Source organism: Phocoena sinus, chromosome 1 (genome assembly GCF_008692025.1).
Source record: "Phocoena sinus isolate mPhoSin1 chromosome 1, mPhoSin1.pri, whole genome shotgun sequence".
Taxonomy (NCBI): domain Eukaryota; kingdom Metazoa; phylum Chordata; class Mammalia; order Artiodactyla; family Phocoenidae; genus Phocoena; species Phocoena sinus.
Genome location: NC_045763.1, coordinates 46,857,407 through 46,877,590, shown reverse-complemented (window position 1 = coordinate 46,877,590; position 20,184 = coordinate 46,857,407). Strand labels below are relative to the sequence as shown.

Here is a 20,184-nt window from a genome sequence, read left to right as displayed (position 1 = left end):
GGAAAGTCAGTTAAAAGTTGATGCTGCATTTGAGTCCAAAAACAGTCTGGAGGCAGAATTCCTCCTTCCTCAGGGGACCTCAGTCTTTTCTTTTGAGGCCTTCAACTAATTGGATGAGGCCCATCCACATTATGGAGGGTAATCTGCTTTACTCAAAGTCAACTGATTCAAATGTTAATCACATCTTTAAAAAAACACACCTTTATTACATCTAGACTGATTTTTGACCAAGCAAACAGGCACATAGCCTAGCCAAATGGACACATAAAATTAACCGTCACATTCTCCAACACTCAATTTCTTTATCCACTTCTCTTTATCCAATGAAAAGAACACAAAATACCTAGAAAAGTACCTGTCTTATAGCAAGTACCAGAACAATGTCATGTTAAGGAAATGTACAGTTCTAGAAACACTGATAGGGCATCTACTATGTACCAGGCACTGTTCTAGACCCTGGAGATGCAGAGGTAAACAGAACCTTGCCCTTAAGAAGGTTATCATCTAGAGAGGGCAACAAATGCCAAATCATCTGTTACAATGATGTGGGAGCCCAAAGGAGGTGGGCCCAACACAGCTGGGAGACACAGGGGAGGTCACCTGGAGAAAGTAATGCCTGAGGTAAATGTCTCAGAGTGAAAAAAATTTAGCCAAGTCCAGTAAAGTAGAAAAGGCATTCCAGGCAGCAATAAGAATATAGCCAAAGGCTTGGAAATATGAAAGGCTATGCATATATGAGAACCAGAGCTAAACAGTAAGCTGGTGAGTGGTGGCAGATGAATCTAGAAAGGTAGGTGAGGCCAGACCACGAAGAGCCTTGGTACCAGATCAAAACATATGAGTTTTCTTAGGCCTACCATCATGAATGAACCACAAACATGGTGGCTGAAAACAGCAGCTTATTCTCTCATAGTTTAGAGGCTAGAAATCTGAAATCAAGGTGTCAATCCTGTCAACAGGGTTGTTCCTTCTGGAGCCTCTGAGGGAGAATCTGTCCCAGTTCCCCATCCTAGTTTCTGGTGGTCGTACATCACCCCCACCTCTCCCTCCATCTTCACATGATGTCCCACTGTTTGTGTCTCTGTGTCCAAAGTTCCCTCTTCCTATATGGACACCAGTCATCGGATTAGGGTGAGCCCTCCTTTTAATGTGATTACATCTACAAAGACCCTCTTCCAAGGTCCCATTCACAGGCACAAGGGCTTAGGACTTGAACCTACCTTTTGGGGGAACAAAACTCAATCCACAACACAAGGTAATGGGAGTGACGGTGAGAGTTGTATCTAGGAAGAGCCTTCAGACTCTGGCAGGCAGAAGAGATAAGACTTGAGGTCTCCTCCTATGGTTCTGTTGTTTTGGTCACTGGGAACGTCAGAGTCAAATGTGCCACACATGCACAGATGTACCTTTGGAGGGGAGCACATGTACAGGGCACTATGATTTGTATTTAATTTATGAGCATTATTTCTGACTGCCTCTCACTTTCTTCCTACCCTTATGTATCAGTCGGAGTCCTAACAGGAAACAGATGAGTGTAATTCAAGCAGGCTTTATTTACAGTGGGACTACTTACAGAGGTGTGAGCTGGAGGTAGGGGAAGTACACAGTGACCAGGGTCCAGTAACAGGGGGGTTTCTCACCCCTCCTCCCAAGGGACAGAGCAGTTACCTGTCTAGAGGCAAAGAGTTTTGTTGGGAAGGTCACCTTGAGAGGATTCGTGTTCCCCATGGAAGGACGCAACCTGCCTGAAGGGACCCCTCTCACTTTCTGATCTCCTGTTGGCTGTCTCCATGACCAAACCCAACGAGGATCTAGATGTAGGTCAAACCCCAGAGCAGAGAGCAGGTTGGAGAAGGATGGAGAGTGGATCTGGAGGGGCAGACAGAGGACCTCCCCAGAAAACCTTATTTTTCCTTCATCCTAATTTCCTCATTAATTTTTCACTCTTTTATTTCTCATACTCTTTATGTTTGGGTCAGCTACCTCAAGCCCTTCCTTTTTAGAGTAAAAAGGGGAATAACCATAAAAAAATACATATATAAAGTAGAGGCAGAATTTCCTGCCCCTGTCCCCAAGGTGCTGTCTCCTCTGGAGTTTGCACACTATGTACAGCTTGTAGCTGAGTCACCCTGAAGGGTCACAGAGCCCTTTGCACATGCTCTCCTGGCCACTCGTCCAGTTACATAAACTCCCAGCAGGCTCCGTATCGTGAGGGCTTTCCAAGGACATACTTGAGGCAAGAGTCATCCTGGCACAAGTGTTTCTGACAGATGTTGCGGACTGCCATGCGAGAGGCCCAGATCGGGTACAAAGTGGGTGGAATGAACCCTGGGAGGGTCCACAGGCTCCTATTCTCACATGGAGAACACATCAAATAATTCTGGGCACATGCTGGGAAGATCGTCTTTCCACCCCGAGTCCCAGCTCACTGCAGGAGTATATAGACACAGGCACAGATGTCAGATCTGGAAGGCACCCTTGGGACCAACTACGCAAATCCTTTGTCATACAGATGTGCAGACTAAGGGTCAGAGAGGGGCAGGCCAACAATGTATCGTGGCTAGGGGTTGGTGAGTGCCCGGGCTCTTCCACGTGGTGTGCTCTGTTCATTCATTCATACCATTACTCATCAAAGATCTGCTATACGTGCTATGTGCAGGGTGCCAGGCCAAAAAATGGAGATCCCTATGGGGACAAGGCAAGCATTACCCTGTCTTCATGGAGGCTACAGAATAATGGGCTTTCTACCACTATCACTAATCCTCACCACAACCCTGCAAGGTATAGGCAGGTCTTGGAAACCAAAGGGACCCAGCCAAACAATGCTCCCTTTTAAGACCTGGAAAATGAAAGACAAGAGGTCACCGTGTGCGAGTTAAATATTAACCCTTCACAGAGCATCACAGAGACGTGGACTGCCATGGAAGGAGGCAGAGAAGGCTTACAGAACTGGAGGCCTTGGCTGTAACCTAATTGAAGATACCAGTGTTTCTAAAGGAAAAGACTGTCCATCTGCAGGGTTTGGGTCAGACATGGAGGCCAAGAAAATGGATAACAGAGGCTGCTGTTTAGGAAAAGATCAGCAGGTACTGCTTCAGCTCTCTTGTGGGTTTTCTCCATTTTCATTGAATAAAATAGGAAGAAAAGCCTGTTTTCCTCAACCTCAAGGAAAATTGGATTTTCTCTTCAAATCAGTCCTCTGACTGCCAGCTGACTCTAACAATCAAAGGAGGTTGGACTCAGAGTTGAGCCAACCCAAGGCTGTGGCCCATGCGGCCTTATGATGCAGGCTCACTTTGGAAGAGCTGTCCTGTGAGATATCTCATGCTGTCTAGGAGGGAAGTGGCTCCACCAGTGAACTTCTAGTGGAGAAGCACAGGGGTCCTGGTGTCAAACAAACCTAGCTCAAGCCCTGGCTCCACCACTGAAAGCTCTGTGACTCTGAGCAAGTTGCTTATCCATTAGGAGTCTCAGTTTTCTCATCTATATAATGGGGAGGATTATAATCCTTAGTATAAGTCTGTTTTACAGGTAGCAATTGATATCATAAATAAAAGTGTTTAAGTGCCTTTCACATAGTGAGGACTGAACAATTGCTATTATCAGTATTATTGCATAAAGTAAGCACTCCATAATTATTAGTAGTATTAAAAGTAAACAACAGGGCTTCCCTGGTGGCGCAGTGGTTGAGAGTCCACCTGCCGATGCAGGGGACACGGGTTTGTGCCCCAGTCCGGGAAGAACCCACATGCCGCGGAGTGGCTAGGCCCGTGAGCCATGGCCGCTGAGCCTGCGCGTCAGGAGCCTGTGCTCCGCAATGGGAGAGGCCACAACAGTGAGAGGCCCATGTATCACAAAAATAATAATAATAATAATAAAAATAAACAATTTACACAGCTCACAAGGTTCACAGTGGTAAAGTTATAAAGATTTTTGCTGGATAACGTTCTTTTAAGTCAACTTTTTATTAAGTTTCTTTTCTAATACTAAAGGGGAATACACATTCCTCATGAAAAAAGTAGAAAACACAGAAAGCACAAAAAGAACTTTTTTTTTTTAATCCACAACCCCACAATCTAGTGATAACCACTGTTAACATGCTGGTATATTTTTATCCAATTTTTTTTTTCTGCGTGTGTGTGTGTATGTGTGTGTGTGTGTAAGAAAAAGATAAAATTTACATAAATAAAACCATACTTTACATATATGACCATTTTCCACAGGAAATGGTTCTGTAATATTCCTTCTATGTTTACACCATAATTTACACAACAATTCTCTTACTGTTAGGCTTTTGAGGGTTTTCCCCCAATATTTTTGCTCTTATAGTTCATGCTGCAATGAAATTCTTTGCATAAAAATATTTTTATACCTCTCATAATTCCTTAGAAGATTCTCAAGGTGGAATTTTTGGATCAAAGGATATAAATTTCTGGAGAGCACCAGAATCACAGCTAACTACTGAACAAACATCGACAGGAGGAGAGTGGAACGCACCAAACAGATGGCCCACATCCAAGGACAGGGGAGAAGTTGCAGTGAGATGGTAGGAGGGGCGCAATTACAATAAAATCAAATCCCAAGGCCACTGGGTGGGTGACTCACAAACTGGAGGACACTTATACCACAGAAGTCCACCCACTGGAGTGAAGGTTCTGAGCCCCATTTCAGGCTTCCCAGCCTGGGGGTCCGGCAATGGGAGGAAGAATTCCGCGAGAATCAGACTTTGAAGGCTGGCGGGATTTGATTGCGGGACTTGAACATGACTGGGGTAAGTGGAGACTCCACTCTTGGAGGGCACGCACAAAGTAGTGTCTGCATCAGGACTCAGGAGAGGGAGCAATGACCCCATGGGAGACTGAACTGGACCTACCTGCTAGTGTTCGAGGGTCTCCTGCAGAGGCAGGGGGTGGCTGTGGATCATGGTGGGGACAGGGACACTGGCAGCAGAAGTTCTGGGAAGTACTCCTTGGCGTGAGCCCTCCCACAGTCTGCCATTAGCCCCACTAAAGAGCCAGGTACGCTCCAGTGCTGGGTCACCTCAAGCAAAACAACCAACAGGGAGGGAACCCAGACCCACCCATCAGCAGTCAAGCGGATTAAAGTTTTACTGAGCTCTGCCCACCAGAGTAACACCCAGCTCTACCCACCACCAGTCCCCCCCATCAGGAAGCTTGCACAAGCCTCTTAGATAGCCTCATCCACCACAGGGCAAACAGCAGAAGCAAGAGGAACTACAATACTGAAGCCTATGGAACAAAAACCACATTCATAGAAAGATAGACAAAATGAAAAGCACAAGACTATGTATCAGATGAAAGAACAAGATAAAACCCCAGAAAAACAACTAAATGAAGTGGAGATAGGCAACCTTCCAGAAAAAGAACTCAGAATAGTGATAGTGAAGATGATCCAGGACTTCAGAAAAAGAATGGAGGCAAATTTCGAGAAGATGCAAGAAATGTTTAACAAAGACCTAGAAGAATTAAAGAACAAACAAACAGAGATGAACAATACAATAACTGCAATGAAAAATACACTAGAAGGAATCAATGGCAGAATAACTGAGGCAGAAGAATGGAAAAGTGACCTGGAAGACAGAATGGTGAAATTCACTGCCACGGAACAGAATAAAGAAAAAAGAACGTAAAGAAATGAAGATAGCCTAAGAGACCTCTGGGGCAACATTAAATGCACCGATATTCACATTATGGGGGTCCCAGAAGGAGAAGAGAGAGAGAAAGGACCAGAGAAAATATTTGAAGAGATATAGTTGAAAACTTCCCTAACATGGGAAAGGAAATAGCCACCCAAGTCCAGGAAGCACAGAGAGTCCAGGCAGGATAAACCCAAGGACAAACCCGCTGAGACACATAGTAATCAAATTCGTAAAAATTAAAGACAAAGAAAAATTATTGAAAGCAGCAAGGGAAAAATGACAAATACCATACAAGGGAACTCCCATAAGGTTAACAGCTGATTTCTCAGCAGAAACTCTACAAGACAGAAGGCAGTGGCATGATATACTTAAAGTGATGAAAGGGAAGAATCTACAATCAAGATTACTCTACCCGGCAAGGATCTCATTCAGATTCAATGGAGAAATCAAAAGCTTTACAGACAAGCAAAAGCTAAGAGAATTCAGCACCACCAAACCAGCTCTACAACAAATGCTAAAGGAACGTCACTAAGTGGGAAACAAAAGAGAAGAAAAGGACCTACAAAAACAAACACAAAACAATTAAGAAAATGGTAGGGCTTCCCTGGTGGAGCAGTGGTTGAGAGTCCGCTTGCCCATGCAGGGGACACGGGCTCGTGCCCCGGTCTGGGAGGATCCCACATGCCGCGGAGCGGCTGGGCTCGTGGGCCATGGCCGCTGAGCCTGCGTGTCCGGAGCCTGTGCTCCGCGACGGGAGAGGTCACAACAGTGAGAAGCCCGCGTACCGCAAAAAAAAAAAGAAAAAAAATAAAAATAAAAGATAAAAAAAAATAAAAATAAAAAAATTAAAAAAAAGAAAATGGTAATAGGAACATATATATTGATAATTACCCTAAATGTGAATGGATTGAAGGCCCCAACCAAAAGACACAGGCTCACTGAATGGATACAAAAACAAGACCCATATATATGCTGTCTACAAGAGACCCACTTCAGACCTAGGGACACATACAGAATGAAAGTGAGGGGATGGAAAACGATATTCCATGCAAATGGAAATCAAAAGAAAGCTGGAGTAGCAATACTCATATCAGATAAAATAGACTTTAAAATAAAGAATGTTACAAGAGACAAGGAAGGACACTACATAATGATCAAGGGATCAATCCAAGAAGAAGGTACAACAATTATAAATATATATGCACCCAACATAGGAGCACCTCAATACATAAGGCAAATGCTAATAGCCATGAAAGAGGAAATTGACAGTAACACAGTAATACTGAGGGACTTTAACACCTCACTTATACCAATATACAGATCATCCAGACAGTAAATTAATAAGGAAGTACAAGCTTTAAATGACACAATAGAACAGATTGATTTAATGGATATTTATAGGACATTCCATCTGAAAACAGCAGATTACACTTTCTTTTTAGGTGCACATGGAACATTCTTCAGGATAGATCACATCCTGGATCACAAATCAAGCCTTGGTAAATTTAAGAAAACTGAAATCATATCAAGCATCTTTTCAACAACAATGCTATGAGATTAGAAATCAATTACAGGCAAAAAAACCCCATAAAAAACACAAAAACATGGAGGCTAAACAGTATGTTACTAAATAACCAAGAGATCACTGAAGAATTCAAAGAGGAAATCAAAAAATACCTAGAGACAAATGACAACAAAAACACAATGATCCAAATCCTACAGGATGCATCAAAAGCAGTTCTAAGAGGAAAGTTTATAGCAGTACAATCCTACCTCAAGAAACAAGAAAAATCTCAAATAAACAATCTAATATTACACCTAAGGGAATGAGAGAAAGAACAAACAAAACCCAAAGTTAGTAGAAGGAAAGAAATCATAAAGATCAGAGCAGAAATAAATGAAATAGAAACAAAGAAAACAATAACAAAGATCAATAAAACTAAAAGCTGGTTCTTTGAGAAGATAAACAAAATTGATAAACCATTAGCCAGACTCATCAAGAAAAAGAGGGAGAGGACTCAAATCAATAAAATTAGAAATGAAAAAGGAGAAGTTACAACAGACACCGCAGAAATACAAAGCATCCTAAGAAACTACTACAAGCAACTCTATGCTAATAAGATGGACAACCTGGAAGAAATGGACAAATTCTTCGAAAGGTATAACCTTCCAAGACTGAACCAGGAAGAAATAGAAAATACGAACGGACCAATCACAAGTAATGAAATTGAAACTGTAATTAAAAATCTTCCAACAAACGAAAGTCCAGGATCAGATGGCTTCACAGGGGAATTCTATCAAACATTTGAGAAGAGCTAACACCCATCCTTCTCAAACTCTTCCAAAAAATTGCAGAGGAAGGAACACTCCCAAACTCATTCTATGAGACCACCATCACCCTGATACCAAAACCAGACAGAGATACTACAAAAATGAAAATTACAGACCAATATCACTTATGAATATAGATGCAAAAATCCTCAGCAAAATACTAGCAAACAGAATCCAACAAAATATTAAAAGGATCATACACCATGATCAAGTGGGATTTATCCCAGGGATGCAAGGATTCTTCAATATACACAAATCAATCAATGTGATATACCATATTAACAAATAAGGAATAAAAACCATATGGTCATCTCAATAGATGCAGAAAAAGCTTTTGACAAAATTCAACACCGATTTATGATAAAAACTCTCCAGAAAGTGGGTATAGAGGGAACCTACCTCAACATCATAAAGGCCATATATGACAAACCCACAGCAAACATCATTCTCAATGGTGAAACACTGAAAGCATTTCCTCTAAGATCAGGAACAAGACAAGGATGTCCACTCTCACCACTCTTACTCAACATAGTTTTGGAAGACCTAGCCACAGCAATCAGAGAAGAAAAAGAAACAAAAGGAATACAAATTGGAAAAGAAGTAAAACAGTCACTGTTTGCTGATGATATGATACTATACATAGAGAATCCTAAAGATACTACCAGAAAGCTACTAGAGCTAATCAGTGAATTCGGTAAAGTTGCAGGATACAAAATTAATGCACAGAAATCTCTTGCATTCCTATGCACTAACAGATCAGAAAGAGAAATTAAGGAAACAATCCCATTCACCATTGCAACAATAAGAATAAAATACCTAGGAATAAACCTACCTAAGGAGGTAAAAGACTTGTACTCAGAAAACTATAAGACACTGATGAAAGAGATCAGATGACACAAATGGATGGAGAGATATACCATGTTCTTGGATTGGAAGAATTGGTACTGTGAAAATGACTATACTGCCCAAAGCAATCTACAGATTCAATGCAATCCCAATCAAATTACCAATAGCATTTTTTACAAAACAGAACAAACTATTTTAAAATTTGTATGGAGACACAAAAGACCCCAAATAGCCAAAGCAATCTAGAGGGAAAAAAAAGGAGCTGGAGGAATCAGACTCCCTGACTTCAGACTATACTGCAAAGCTACAGTAATCAAGACAATATGGTACTGACACAAAGACAGAAATATAGATCATTGCAACAGCATAGAAACCCCAGAGACAGACCCACACACCTATGGTCAACTAATCTATGACAAAGGAGGCAAGGATACACAATGGAGAAAAGATAGTCTCTTCAATAAGTGGTGCTGGGAAGACTGGACAGCTACATGTAAAAGAATGAAATTAGAACACTCCCTAACACCATACACAAAAATAAACTCAAAATGGATTAATGACCTAAATATAAGGCCAGACACCATAAAACTCTTTGAGGAAAACATAGGCAGAACACTCTATGACATAAATCACAGCAAGATCTTCTTTGACCCACCTCCTAGAGTAATGGAAATAAAAACAAAAATAAACAAGTGGGACCTAATGAAACTTAAAAGCTTTTGCACAGCAAAGGAAACTACAAACAAGATGCAAAGACAATGCTCTGAATGGGAGAAAATGTTTTCAAATGAGTCAGTGGACAAAGGATTAATCTCCAAAGTATATAAACAGCTCACACAGCTCAATATTAAAAAAACAAACAAGTCAATCAAAAAATGAGCAGAAGGCCTAATAGACATCTCTACAAGGAAGACATACAGATGGCCAAGAGGCACATGAAAAGCTGCTCAACATCACTAATTATTAGAGAAATGCAAATCACAACTACAATGAGGTATCACCTCATATTGGTTAGAATGGGCATCATCAGAAAATCTACAAACAACAAATGCTGGAGAGGGTGTGGAGAAAAGGGAACCCTCTTGCACTGTTGGTGGGTATGTAAATTGATACAGCCACTATGGAGAACAGTATGGAGCTTCCTTAAAAAACTAAAAATAGAATTACCATATGACCCAGCAATCCCATTACTGGGCATATACCATGAGAAAACCATAATCCAAAAGACACATGCACCCCAATGTTCAATGCAGCACTATTTACAATAGCCAGGTCAGTGACGCAACCTAAATGCCCATCGACAGACAAATGGATAAAGAAGATGTGGTACATATGTACAACGGAGTATTACTCAGCCATAAAAAGGAATGAACTTGGGTCATTTGTATAGACGTGGATGGACCTAGAGACTGTCATACAGAGTGAAGTAAGTCAGAAAGAGAAAAACAAATATCGTATATTAACGCATGTATGTGGAATCTAGAAAAATGGTACAGATGAACCAGTTTGCAAGGCAGAAATAGAGACACAGATGTAGAGAACAAATGTATGGACACTGAGGGGGGAAAGCGGGGGTCGGGGGGGATCGGGTATGATGAATAGGGAGATTGGGATTGACATGTATACACTAATATGTATATAATAGATAACTAATAAGAATCTGCTGTGTAAAAAATAAATTAAATTTAAAAAAAACAAAGGATATAAATTTCTTTAAGCTCATAATACATTTTGTCAAATAATTTCCAATAGGATTATACTAAATCACCATCCTTTCAGCAGAATGTGGATATCCATTTTTAAAATTTTTCATTTTATGAAAAAAAGGTGAAAACACCTTTTCTTTATTTTCATTGCTTTGATTACTAGTAATCTTGATAGCTGTCATTGGTTCTTTTTCTAGGAAATGTATGTTTACACCTTTGACCCACTTTCTGCTATATTTCATAATTTTTGTATCACTATACATGATCTCTTTATATAATAAAGATGTTTTTTTAAGTATCACATCTGTGGCAAATAAATTTCACAGTCTATTGTTTGCCTTTTAATTTTTAATGATATTTTGACATATATTTTAAATTTTATATAGTTAGAAAACTTACTATAAATTTTAATTAATGTTGTTCCTATATAGAGTCAACTCAAACTCCAAACTCTTAAACCTCATGACATTCAAGAAAACTCAATATAGTAGCTCATTTATACTGAAACTAATAGTATAAAAATTTTATATTCTTGTATATATTGATGATTTGCTGAAACTGGGGTGATGGGTGCACAGATGTTTGTTACACTATTCTCTCTTTTTGTGCATGTTTTAAATGTTCCCATAACAAAGCCTAAAGCATTCTTTTGTAGTCTTGGCTTATTTCCTACTGTCTTTCAAGCTTCATGGACATAAAATCCTCATCTGTGACTTTGGACAAATTTTGAAATCTCTCTAAGCTTTGGTTACCTCTGCTACTAAAAACAAAACCAAACAAAGAAGTAAAAATATACCAAACATGTAGGATTGTTGAAAGGAGGAGATGGAATAATGCATTCCTAGCATATAGTATGGTGCCTAGCATATAGCAGGTGCTCGATAAAGGTTTTCTTTTTATTATTGTTATTATATTACTACTACTACTATCATTTCCATTTCTGTATCTCAGACTTTCTCGCTGCAAGAATCAGAAGCTGATCCTGGCTGATTAAATAGAAGAGAAGTTTATTTCAAAGATGTTGGGACAGCAGAGGACAAGTTCAAGGACAGTTTAAGAATGATGCCCAGGGCTTCCCTGGTGACGCAGTGGTTGAGAGTCCGCCTGCCGATGCAGGGGACACGGGTTCGGTACACGGGTTCGTGCCCCGGTCTGGGAGGATCCCACATGTCGCGGAGCGGCTGGGCCCGTGAGCCATGGCTGCTGAGCCTGCGCGTCCGGAGCCTGTGCTCCGCAACGGAAGAGGCCACAACAGTGAGAGGCCCGCGTACCGCAAAAAAAAACAAAAAATCTTACAGATATCTTCAGTAACTCGTCATGAAACCCTAGTTAGAAAGAGTGAAAGAGAAAGAGAGAGTTAAATATTGCGTTTTTTCTGCTCTCAGGCAGCATCTCCACTGGTCAGAAATCTTGACTTTGTGGAGTGATCCAAATCGAATGCTCATTCCTGAAGGATCTGAGCCACTGGTGGTCTTACCAGTATAGAGACTTAGTGGCCTTCTTTTTTTTTTTTTTTTTTAACACCTCAGAATTTAAAAAAAAGAAAAAAAAATGTAGAAGGCCCCACAGAGGAACTTCTTAATTCCAGATAAACTCCTCCCTACTCAATTTCGTTAGCAGCAACCCTATTTCCTCTTGGTCATCAGGATTAACCCCCTAAAAGTACCGTAACTTCCTTTTTTGCCTGTTCATCAAGGGCATGAAGGAGACTGAAAATATCTGGGTGGTGGTTCAGCTTCCAGCCTCAGCGACCCGTTGTTGAGCACCGTGATAAAAGAACATCTCCCTTGGACACGGAGACCTCCACACACGCAGAACTCAGAGTCTCAGGGGTGGAAAGGAAAATTCCACAAGTGGGGACACTAGGCATGGCTGACTGGGAGGTCCTGTCTGAAGAGACCATTGCCCTAACAACTCAGACATCAGGGAGCCCAATTCCACGCTGCTGTGCTGTGTTCTGGGGTGGCTGGAACCTTTCCCTTAAAATCCCAAAGGTACACGTTGCTCCAGAAAAATGCTCTGGGCAGTCTTGTTTGATTTGGGGGAAACTGGGATTAAACAAACGTGTGACCAGCGAATCCTCATCTAGTAACCTCAGGTGCAAAGATATTCCAGGTGGAAAAGAATGTTCCAACACAGAGTGGGGGCACGCTGCTGCTGTAAAGAAATCCAGAGCTGATTTCTCAACGGCATGGAATTCTTCTGAGGATGCAATTAAATAACAGATGTAGAGTGCGTGTCGCATAGTAGGTATTCCATGAAAATGAAAATGTGTCCCCTCCACACTTCTAAACCATGCTGGGGTGAGGAGGCTGGGTGTTAAGGTAGTCACTTTACAGATTAAAAGCTGGGGCTCAGAAAGGAGAGGGATTCCATGTTAATGAGGACAAAGTTAGGAAGTGGGAGCGGCAGTGACAGGAACTGACCTTGGCCTTCTGACTCCAATTCCAATTAACTAGACTCACCACTTCCCAAGACACACAGCCGCAGTCTGGTCTTACTCACCCCACAAGTTAACATTTCACAAGTACTGAGTCACAGCTTCGCCTCCTCTTGGCTGCATGAGAATCCCAGCACACTCCATCCCAGGCCTGGCAGCTCCAACCCTCTTCTGGGGCCGCTGATGGGAATGCTCGAGGCCAAGACTGCCAGGAACTGAGGGAGTAGGTAAGGTGTCTGTGCACATGGAGGGACCTGACCCACGTGAGCTGGAGGAATCTATGACGCTGTCAAGAACCACATCAGAAAGATAATATTTGAAGAGTGAAAGCGCCTCCAAAGAATGTAAAATCCTTCGAGTGAGCGAGTGCCTGAAGTTCTCCGGGCATAACTCACTCAGGATGGACCAGAATGTGAGCTGCAGACAGCAGGTGAAATAGGGCACAAGAGAGCAGGGTGTCCAAGCAAGCTGAAAGGGATTTGGGAGATGACCGATCCCTTCCGCAAAGAAGAAATGGTGGTTCAAAGCATTTTCCAAGGTCACACCGCTGAGGGGCAGCCCTGGGACCTAAACCCAGACTTTCTCATTCGCTTGTCCAATATTCACTGCGTGTGCTTCCGGTGAGCCTGGAGGGCCATTGGATAGCACTAAGAATATAGCAGTAAACCAGACAAGCAGGTTTTCTGTCTGCCCAGGACTGACTTCCCAGCGGGGAGGAGAGAGAATTTAACAGACCATTGTGGAGCATGGTGAGAAGTGCTATGACGGCGGGGGAGGGGTACACTGCTGGGGGGGCACAGGGGAGGGTGGTCTCCTCTAATCTATGGGGTCAAGAAAGGCTTCCTGGATTAAGTGACGGTACAGCTGAGACCTGAAGACTGAGGAGGCATGAATCCAGTGAATAGGGGTGGGGTGGAGGGACGGAGAACACTCCAGGCAAGGGGGGAATGTTACAAACCAGGCATAGTATTAGACCCTTGTTTTAAAGAACTTCATAAATATGGACGCTCCCACACTGAACAAGCACCCCGGGTGCTAAGAGAGCAAGAGAAGAGACCACCCGTCTACCAAGAAGAGGTGACATCTGGATCTTAAAGGATGGGTAGTACTTCTACAGGAACCGAGAAGGCAGATGGCTAGTCCAAGGCCGTGGGGATTTTGTGGGAAAAGGCATTGAAGGAGAACTTATGAGAGGCAGTTCCTAGAACAGAAATTGACCTTTTTGCGGGGAGGTCAATACCTGTTTGTCAAATACTAAACCTCGTGGCTAACGGTCATTGGTGGGGCTCAGAGAAGCACAGAGAGGTTTTCCTGGGTTCCAGTGGCTGTTAGTACAACCCTCCCAGATGCAGATTTTGAACAGCTTCCGCTTCAGCACAACACAGACAAGGGGGTGACCCAGAATCACTGCCCACACCCACTGCCCCATGCTGCTCCATGGCCTACACAGCCACGGCAGCCCAGCAAGCGGCTGGTGTCCACGGCTCCCAGCGTCCCCCAACCCCGAGGACCCCAGGTGGGTGAGGAACAGTCACAAGGAACACAGTCTTTCAACTAATCAATTTTACTCTGATTATGGGATAAACACAGCAGACAAACTGATGTCTAAAAGAATTCCTAATGTCCCATCCAGGCGCACAGCAGATAAGCTCATTGAAGAAAACAGTGCTGAAAATAATAGCGTCCACAGTGAAAATCCGGTGGCACGTGGCCCCAACGGAACAAAGATGGTGTTGCTTCCAGTTCATCACATCACCACTCGCTTCCGCAGGGGCTGAGGTGAGACAGCTGAGACGAGTCACACCTTCATCTTTGGGGCCTGGAGACTAGGAGCCTGGAACAGCCCTGCAGCCCCTGCACAACAGCCAAGGCCTTTAAAAGGGACTCGGAAAGAGGACAAACCGCAGGGTCGGTATCCCGTGGCACGTCCCCGTGTGTCTGCTCCGGTGACAGAGCCTTTAGGGGCTGTGCTCGGCACCAGATACTGTGCCCAAACACTCTACCTGTGGGATGCTGAACATTTCAGACTTTTACAAAACCTTTTCTAGATTGCTTTGCATGTCGTGATTGCCATGTGTTTTTTGAACTTGAATGTCACGCTTAACATACTGAAGGATTTACTTTAGTTTTAAATAAAAATTGATATTTTACTTAAAGCAATAATAATTACTAAGACGTAGTGAAGACTAAGTTCGGCTGATCTAGATGCAGCGTGATTACTGTCTACAGCAGCCCTGCAAGAGCGCCTCCCCGTTTTACAGGTGAGGCCTCGACAGGCACGGGAACGGGTCTCTCCGGCTCCAAAGCTCACACTCTTTCCACGAGGCTACACCAGACAAGGAAGCGCCCGGATGGACTGCTGCCCGGGACTCACGGTGGTCTGCTTAGTTGACATTTGAGGCACAGGATGCGGAGCAGTGAGGGATGCACTTAAAAAGGGAGAGGGAGGCCTATCCCGGGCCTGCACGACCCCATGGAAGTTGTCGCAGGGACCACAGAGAGAAAACACAGGGCCTCTCCCCAAAGAGCTCACAAACTCAAAGCAGACAGACAAGAAGCCCAGCCTCAGGGTTGAGGCTGAAGGCGCCCTTCAGGAAGGACAAGCAGCCCCCCTGCCTGAGCCACATGGAGCCGACCGTAGTGCCAATGACTAGGACCGGCAGGGACGCGGTCCCTACTCCACGCCACCCATGTCCTCTGGAGCCCTGATCAAACCGTACCGTAATCCTGTTTTCCTGTCCCTCAGGTCATTGCTCTTTCCCCCTGCGCCCCTCCCAGTTTTCAGGCAATACCCGGGAAGCATGTGTGTGGTCCCAGCAGACTCAAGGTCACGTGTCAGCCGAGGGCTGGCACACGCTCCCACCCCCCGCCCCCGTTCCCGGCTCTGCCGTCACCACTTCAGTGCGCTAAGCCTCCTGGTTTACATTTCTGCATCTGGTTCTCAGCGGACAGAACCTCTCTGTCTGGGAAGCAGGGGACAAGGCAGAGCAGCTAGTCCCAGGGCCTAGTCAGTGGTCACTAAGCTGTGGAAAGTGACGATTCAAATATGTATGTTTTTTTTTTGGCCACCCCGCACGGCATGTGGGATCTTATTTCCCTGACCAGGGATTGAACCTGCGCCCCCGGCAGTGGAAGTGCGGAGTCTTAACCGCTGGACCGCCAGGGACGTCCCACAATTCGAATTTTGGAACTCAGAATCTGCCCAGGAGCCCTGGGTGAGAACTACAGTTTGCTCCTGAATCGGATTCATTCCATCACTTGTATATCATTCACTTATGGTGCTTTAAGACCCATGTTGACACTGGGGACAGGCGGGGATTCATCAGTCACTGTTCCCAACTCCCCTCTTCCCTTGAAGCAGAGCTGAACAGCTTCCTGCCTCGCGTCCCACAGCCCCACACCTCCCATTGCTCACCTTGACTGAGAACTCACCGTGTTCTGGGAGTGCTGTCCTGTGCTAAAGCCTTCCACTCTTCATCTTAGTTCATCTTTACCATAACCATGAGGTAGATGTTGGTGCTTCGTGACCACCTAGAGGGGTGGGGTAGGGAGGGTGGGAGGGAGACGCAAGAGGGAGGGGATATGGGGAAATATGTATATATAGCTGATTCACTCTGTGATACAGCAGAAACTAACACACCATTGTAAAGCAACGATACTATGATAGAGATGTTAAAAAAAATAAATTAAATAAAGATAAGGAAACTGAGGCACACTTATTCATTCAGTAATAGAAAACCTGGTCGAGACTCAGAATAGTCTCTTAAGGAAAAGAGAAAAGGGAATGAATCTGCAATTATTGAGCATCTACTTACTACATGTCAGGAACTATACGTTTTCAAAATGTTACCTCATTTAATTCTCCCAACACAGCAGGGAAGTGGGTTTGGATTTCCCAGTTTTCACAAATGTGCCAGACAGTCCACAGTGAACTAAACAGATAAGCTCCCTGCCCTATGGAACTGATGATTCTAGTTAAACAATCAATCAGGCAATCTATTCATTAGATTGGGGAACACATGAAAAAGCATGTGAGATGGGGACAGAGAGTGGCAGGGAGGGGCAGTCAGGGAGGACTTCTCTGAGGAGGTGACACTTGAGCAGAGACCTGAATAAAGCGAGGGAGCAAGTCCTTTTTGTCTCTAGTTGGAGGGGCATCCACGCTCAGAGCACTTGCTATTCACGTTTCCATCTCCCCAGCAACTAGTGCCCTCAGTGGGGTCTTCATACACCAGCCTCCACTGGGCACCTATTCTAGAGCAGGATTGACACTCAAGTTGCCTCTCAGGCCCATGCCCCCTGCCTCAAGCTGCTTAAAAGAGATTATCGAAAAGGCTTCTGGGGACCTGTCTAGGCCCAGCAGAAGAGCACAGCATGATCAGTCAGTGATGTATGTCGGCTGGAGCCTTTGGTGGCAGGAGCTCCCTGACGGCCAACTGGTTATCCAGCCACTGCATATGTACCTCCAGAACCCAGGAAACTACCTCCCCATGCTGCTTGCCCCACTGTGGTCCTCTCACAGAATAAGAAATACTCTGCAATGCTCATTGAGGCCTAGCTCATCTTAGCCTCCAATGTAGGCTGGAAACTCCTTGAGGGCAGGGCCCACGTCTTGTCTCTGAATCCCCAGTCATCTGCATGCCCAGTTCAAGGTCTGACATTTAGTAGGTGTCTAATAAACACTTGTTGAATTGAATTGAAAATTCACCCTGACTCTCTGAAACCTCTACTTTTTAGACTGTGGGGACCACATAACAAAATTCTTCTTCCACACATCAACTCTTTTGGGAAAAAGGAAATGGGTGAGGTGGGAATTAAACATTTACTGAGCACTTACTAAGTGTCAGGCCTATATAGTTTCCAAATGTTGCTTCATTTAATCCTCCAGCAACTCGCTGAAGTAGTTGTTCTTTTCCTTTTTATGGATGCAGAAATAAATCTTAAAACAGCCCTGGTTACAATTCTGGCTCTACCATTTATTAGCTGCGTGCCTCTAGGGATGCTTCCAGTCTCTCCGGCCCTGTAATCTTTTTAGTTCATCGCTCTGCCTCCCAGAGATTTGAAGACAGCAATTACATCCCCTCTGAGACTTTTCTTATCTCTGGGCAGCACATATCCAGCTATTTCCAATGTCTTTCATGGACAAGTGGTCAAGGGCATTGGCTCTGGAATTAGAATAACCAAGGTTTGTCCCTAACCACGTCACCTTGCGTACAAGTGACTTAACCTCTCTGAATGTTGGCTTTCCTAACTGTGCAACATGGGATACTCATGGTACCATCCCATAGAGTTGTTGCAAGGATTAAATAAGACCACAAAAGTAAGCACCTCACACCACGGCACACAGTAGGTCCTCATGAGATGCTGCCTCTGCTGGTTTTGAGTTCCACCCTCCACCATTTCAGCTAAGTTCAGGCCAGGTTGCTGGTGTCCAGTTCACATCATGTGACAGCAGAACAAGACATTATCTGGGCCCCTTTGTTTTTCAGGGAAATCTGCCATGCCAGCCCAGATCCTGCCTCTTGGGGGGAAGTAAGGAACCGGAGTATGTGAACAAGACCAGAGTCATACCACTTCCAGGAACCCATACAAGCTCTGCTGATAAATCACGACTCAAGCACTGGTGATAAATAAACTGGTGTTTACTCTAAACACAAGAGCAAAGACAGTGATTTGATCTAAACAGTTGGATTTTTATTACATTAACTATTTCAGAGCAACCATTGGAGAAACCTTCTCCACCTCAGGAGAATTAGTGGCTATAACACCAGGAAGCAGATCACTATCCTGGGTTACTTTCTTAAGTCCCAGAGGCACACTTTTTCACATGTCAATGTTTCTAAAATCAGAATGTATCTGATGATCAATGGACAACAATAATCAAGTAAAATAGTGCCAGGTTCCTCCTTCCAAGAAGTTATGATTTAACTGATGATGGTGCCCGCTTCGGCAGCACATGTACTAAAATTGGAACGATACAGAGAAGATTAGAACGGCCCCTGCACAAGGATAACGCACAAATTCATGAAATGTTCCATATTTTTAGAGAAGAGACTTGTGGTTGCCAAGAGGGAGGGGGGTGGGAGAGGAATGAATTGGGAGTTTGGGATTAGCAGATGCAAACTATTATATATAGAATGGATAAACAACAAGGTCCTACTGTATAGCACAGGGAAGTATATTCAATATCCTGTGAAAGACCATAATGGAAAAGAAGATGAAAAAGACTGAATCATTTTGTTGCACACCAGAAACTAATACAATATTGTAAATCAACTATACTTCAAAAAAATAAAAAATAATAAATTGATAATGAACATTAGAATAGAGGAGGCCACCACTGACTGAGCACATACTGTTAGACCTAATGCTGGACGCTAGATCCTTTCATTTTCATTGCTTTCTTTTATGTTCTTTCAGCATGTTTTTTACCCCTTTATAAAAAATAATAATCATTGAAGAAAACTTTAAAAATACAAGCAGCTCAAGTATCCCAGAGTTCCCCAGTAAAGAGATATCTAAAGACCCCCTTCAGAATCTAAGCAGCCATAACACAGTCAAAACCTCAACTTGAGTAATTGTAGGGGCAAAAGCAAACTCCACCCACATCACCACCAGGTACCTCTGAGGATCCAGGATAGCTTTTCCTCTCTTGGTAGCCACCTCTCTCTCCAGACCTCTGCTCCAAACTTCTCTACCATTCAATTCTTCCCCTTTCGAGCTTTCCCAAGCTGACATTGCATCTTCCCTGGTCTTCCCACACCTAGACATTGATCTTCTCTTAATTCCCAAAAGCACAGGTGACACTAGAACTTAGTGTTTGACCAACTCTACTCAAGTCCTGAGGGGTCTACAAGGGCACTACAAAACAGGAAAGTAAAATGGAAAAATGAATCCCAGTTGACGCTGATCCCAAAGACCAACATCCTTAGCCAACATAATGGACCTCCATCCTCAGCCAAAGCAGAGCATCATTTTGCTGCATCTGGGCTAACTTCATAATAGAGAACTCCCTCTCACCTCCTCTTCTCTGGGTTCCAGAGCCCCAATCCTCTCCCTCTGGGCACTGCTGGAGATGCCCAAAATATGTTATTATACTAATTGAGATAACACTATCTACTTTTAGAGCAAAACTCTGACATTCCACAGGCTTAAAAGGATACTTCCATCTACCCTTACAAAGTCCAGTCAGGGAGAGGGCA

The 20,184-nt window shown here is 43.6% G+C and overlaps 1 non-coding gene across 1 annotated transcript; it reads left to right on the top strand.

The window, feature by feature from the left end:
• The first annotated feature begins 18,919 nt into the window (after window positions 1-18,919).
• LOC116745156 lies at window positions 18,920-19,026 on the top strand. The gene has a single exon (XR_004347297.1). It is a non-coding gene; the product is annotated as a U6 spliceosomal RNA (small nuclear RNA).
• Window positions 19,027-20,184: the final 1,158 nt, after the last annotated feature.